We start from the raw sequence: 5,547 nt of genomic DNA, 5'->3' as shown, positions 1-5,547 counted from the left end.
TGGATGACCCATTGAACAAGCTTACTTTTCATATTCTTAATTTCTTTATCCCCCAAAGAGTCTCTCCTCATTTGCTCATTCCCATAGCATATCCTTGAATCTCTCTAGAGATCACAATAATTTTTCCCCCAAAAGCTCGTCTTCCCACTATGCTTAACTCTTTCTTATTCATTATCCTAGGATAATATTTTTTCAATAAGATTTTAATTATCCTCAATCTTCTGTTTCGATTCTTTATGGCTTTCTACTGTCATTTAACATGGCCTGAAAGACTGCATACTCAGATTTCTGATTATACCCTAGGCTCAGTTCCTAATATTAATACTACAATCCAAAATTTTAAAAATTCTCTTAGGTAGGTCTTTGAAAAAAAAAAAAAACACAAAAAATCAGAACAAACAAAAAAAACCCAACAGTCTCCCTTTCCTCCTGCCTCATGGAGTTTGTACTCAGGCTACTCCAACACATCTCTTAATTTTTAACTAATTCTCTGGTCACTTTCTTGACTTAGGGAGGCTTTTTCCTGTACTCCCCAGATAATAAAGGTCCTTCTATCATATGTCTTAACTCTTTGTAGTTTAAATTTATACTTGTAATAGTTATTAATTATTTCTGTAATCATGTACTGAATATATATTATCTGTTCTCCCCAGAAGATTATTTCTCATATTTTCCTCAACATCTAGTAGAATACTTAGAATTGGTAGACATTTAATATATTTTCATTTATTTATTTATTACCATAATCTTGTTTATATTACATTGAATCACATATAACTTTGCAGTATATTACATTTCTTTTACCAGAAGGAATACCATGCATATCAGTCAATACAGAGATATTTAATATTTATTCAGTAAATGTATAAATGAAGCTTCCCAACAACTGTGAATAAAATACTCATTAAGGGCCAGCAGGTGGTGTGGTGGTTAAGGCATTGGGCTCTCACACGGTTGACTGATTGTGGTTGAAAACCATGTCAGGTCAGTGTGCATTCATGCCCCAAATCCAAATTCATTGGAAACTTTTTGGGATGGCTTGTCTGAGAAGCTCAAGTTATCTTATTGCCACAGCAATAGGGTTGATGTCCTTGAGCTTGTCACAATCCTACAGACGAGAAGCAAAATTCTCAATTTACCTGAGGTAGATAGCATTTGTCTTAGGATGATTTCTCCAGAAGCAGACTCTGAGACAGAGGTTTGCACACAGGAAGTCAACTGTGAATGACTATCAGTGAGAGAAGCAGGATGGAGCAGAGGAATAAATTAACCTGTGATCAGGTTGTCTCAGATGCTTCAGCTAACTCTGTGGGACTTCTTAGGCTGGGATAACCCTTCAATATTGTTTCAATGGAAAGAAAATGGGCCAGGTCTTTGTGTTCCTACATCAACAACCATTAGTTATGAGATGCACTGGAGAAAGAAAAGTACCTTTGGGTGAAGGATTTCTCTTTGGCTAACAAAAAGTGACTTATTCATGCATTATTGGTACCTGACTTTCCTACCAGCTGGAGAAATGAGCAAATTGAACCGTACGTTCCACTAAATAATTCAAGATTTTTCTCTGAGAATGAGGAATCTGATTTCACAGTGCAACATGAGGTTTCTTGGGTCACAGAGCACCAGGATGTATAAGCTAGGGGTGATGGTCAACACTGGGTAGATGTGAGGCTACCTGGCCATGTACAATTACCACTCCCTGCTCTGCCTTTCTTCAGTCACCCATCCCTTAGGACCCTATCCTTAGCTCTGTGTGCCTCCAGCCAGTCTGCAGGCTAACTGTGGCCTGTCCAGGTGTGTGAGAGTCCTCTGGGACCTGCCAGTTATAATAACATCCTGCCTGCCCAGGGCCCTATTCACATTTGCCATCCATACCTTGAGAAGTATCAAGAATGCTCTTTCATTTCAGGGTGAAGATGACAGAACCAGTGATGAATTGGTACGTGGGATTTCAGGTGTGGAAAATAAAGTCAGTTTTGGAGCTCATGATTGGGGAAGGTGATGGAGAGGTGACTTCCCTGTCTTATAGTCCTCTGATAGATACTATTTCTTGTCATGGTTAGCATGGCTCTGGGTCTCCTATACCCTGATCTGACACCACTTGGTAGTCTGCAGTTTATTTCCCCCTGAGTCAGAGAAGCTGTTCTCCCTAAGTCTGATGCCTGTGAGCTAACTCCTCCCAGTTTTTAGCATTTAGATTGTAGTGAACAGGAAGTTTCCTCTGTGGGCTATGATCTGTCCTTTTCTCCTTATTCTCATTCTTAACAGTAGTCTGAACTCTAAAATAGTGGGAAAAAAAAAGATATCCCCTTTCTGCTATGTTATTCTAATCTTTGGAGTTCAGTCTCTGCCTTGTCAAGTATCCACAGTTCCCAGTTCTTTTCAGACACTCATGTCCTTAGTTGTTTTTTCTTCAATTTAATTGCATGGATGTTTATTTATTTAGCTGATGTTGCTGAGTAACAGCTAGATCCAGACATGTCTGGGGTTTGCCCTGGGACTGCTGCAATACAAAAGGCATTCTTCAAGGAAGGACACACTGACAGGTTTTACAGTGCGAGGTAACCAATGCAATGACAAAATGATAACGGAATTATGATAGTGGAGAAAAAGAGACACATTATGCTGCTTTCTAGAATTGGAGGACAACTTCACAGAAGATAGATCACTTGGATTTAACTTACATGAAAACGTAGGAGCTGAATATGAATTCTTTACTCATTGTCCTCTGTTTTCTGGTCAGAGGGATGAATAAATCTTTTAGGTTCCTGGGAATAAAATCCCTTTTGCAATTTTTGTAAGAATCACAGGGGGACCTCTTGTTTACTTTGATAATTAATGCTTAATAAGCAGCTCTTTAAAAAACAAAACAAAACAAAACAAAACAAAACAACGCAGCTGTTTTTACTCAGGTCTCACAAGCCACACAGCATGAGGAGGCAAGTAATACTCAGGTAATTGTGTCTCTGTTTCCCTCCTTCACCCGCAGTGTAGCTTGACTTCAGCTCCACTGCTTCACTGATTCCACTCCTGTTAAAAGTGTGGGTGCCTTACACAAATGCATGGCTGTCCTATGATTTCTCAGCTGAAAAATGAGACCTGGGCTGAGCTTGCAGCAGAAGGAGGTAGTAAGAAAGAGAATCACCTTTCTCACTATGTGGAATGTGAAGCACTGAAAGGCCAGTATTTGTAAGGTTATGAAGTTCCATTGGCAGTCTAAATGAAAATGTCATTGTTATTTTAAATTTACTGAAAGAAAACCAAAGGCCAGAAGCTAAGCCCATCTAGCACTTCAGATTTCACAGGTGCCATATTCAGAGTTGGGGAGCAATATTACAGTTGTTATATTTTTAACGAAAAAAGTGATTGATAAATACATAATCCACAAAAGCTGAGTCATCCTTTATATTTTTAACTTTTGTTGAAAGTTTTTTGCTATAGGATGTGTGTTTGCTTGCTGGAGAGACATAGAGAAACAGAGAGACAGAAAGTAAGAAATCACCCCCAAGAAGGGATAGCCACACTGCAATCCCTTCTCCTCTTGGGACTTTGGGCATGTATGCATGTGTGCTTGGTGTGAGGTTTTTTTTTTTTTTTTTGAGACGTTTTTTCGCTATAGGGCGCGTGCGCTCGCCAGACAGAGACAGACAGAGAGACAGAAAGCGAGAAATCACCCCCAGGGGGGATGGTCATGCTGCAATTCCTTCTCTTCCATTCTCCTCTTGGGATCTTGGGCACGCACACACACGCACCCAGCGTGAGTTTTAAGCTACCGGGTCTGGGACGCAAACTGAGGTCGACAAGGTGGGAGTCCAGCGACATAGCCGTTATGCTAACTGCTGGTTCCCCTTGGCGTGAGTTTTAAGTCACTGTGTCTGGGATTCGAACCACAGTCAGCTATGTGAGAGTCCAGCAATGTAAGTAATAATTACACCATCTTGGGTCACAGAGCACCAGGACGTATAAGGTAGGGATGATGGTCAACACTGGGTAGATGTGAGGCCACCTGGCCACATATCATTGCCACTTCCTGCTCTGCCATCTGCTGGTCCCAAGAGCTGAGTCATTCCTGACTTTTAAAAAATTCTACATATACATATACTTCACAACATGAAAAATATAGTTATTTTAGACTATATATGTCTTTTAAGATAGACATATAGATGAAACTATATCCAGATTCAAGTTTTTTATTTTTGTTTTTGATTGTCAGAGAACATGTACCCTTATCAGAGAGAGACAGACAGAGAAAACAGAGAGAGAGAGAGAGAGAGAGAGAGAGAGAGGAAGGAAGTATACCTCAACTATGTGTAGTTATGCCACAATCCCTTCCCCTCCATTTCTCCATTCTGTCTGGATTTTTGGCATGCACACACATGTACCTAGAATGTTTTTTAAATCATTGGGTTTGGGAAAGTGATTTCTCACTTTCTGTCTTTCACTGGGACTGGTGAGTGCATTATGGCAAAAACATAAAAAATAAATAAATAAGTAAAAAGGAGGAGCATAGTCATGGAGACAAGAAAAAAGGACTGAGGCTGTCATACTCAACAATCTTCTATAATTAATGTTGTTAATAATGATAACTATAATCTATACCTAACATATATATCAGAATTTTATATACATCATTTAGCTAACATCTTAAATAAATCTGTAAGGTTGATGTTATTTATTCTACCAATGGATGAGGAAAGCAAAAACTAGAAGTTTAAAGAACATGTCAAGGTTTAATTCTAGAATATGAAATGAAAATAATTTAAACCCGAATTGACCTTCCAAATCTGTATTTATTTCACTATATTTTGAAGCTTCTATCATACTAGTTTGTAATTAAGAAGTTTAATGAGACATTGTCCTGACTCTTAGAAAAGAAACCATCAGGATGCTGAAAGGTTTTCTACAATAGAGATAAATCAGAAAGTTATGAATAAACAGAGAGGGATCATAACCTAAAGTGCTTTTGACATAATTGATGTTGACTTGCCACCGTCAATGAGTCCTTCTGAGGGGCAGGTCTCTGAAGTTTGAAGATGAGAAGAGTGAATTCAGATAAAGAAGGAAGGGAAAGCACACAAAAAGCATATGCAACATAGAATAGGGTACTCATGTAATTCCAAGAATGTTGGAATAATTAAAGCAATACATATATGTGGGAATATGTTACCTACAAGACAAAAGTAATACAGAGAACTTAGTCTTTGAAAACCTCATATGACAGCTTTAAGTCTCAGGCTCTACTGACCAAGTTGGCTGGGCTGCTGTCTACATGCTGGTTTTAAAACTGTTTTTTTACTTGACGCATTAAATGCACTGAAGAATTTTAACCTGACATATGACATCTGCAATTTTGGAAAAACTCTCTGACTTTGGGTTTGAAAGTGATTTGGGAAGGGATTCATAGCAAGGACAGAGAGATGTAAAAAAGCAAACTAGGTGAGAGAAGTTTGGAGTGTGAGTAAAGTAGTGACGCTGGGGTTGAGAAAAAGGAGAGAATATAAAAGGGGTTAAGCAGTGTGGTGATGAGGTGTCTGGACCCACCTGCAG

Source organism: Tupaia chinensis, unplaced genomic scaffold (assembly GCF_000334495.1).
Source record: "Tupaia chinensis unplaced genomic scaffold, TupChi_1.0 Scaffold139491_1, whole genome shotgun sequence".
In the NCBI taxonomy this organism is placed as follows: Eukaryota; Metazoa; Chordata; class Mammalia; order Scandentia; family Tupaiidae; genus Tupaia; species Tupaia belangeri.
Note: the sequence above shows the minus strand (reverse complement) of the source record.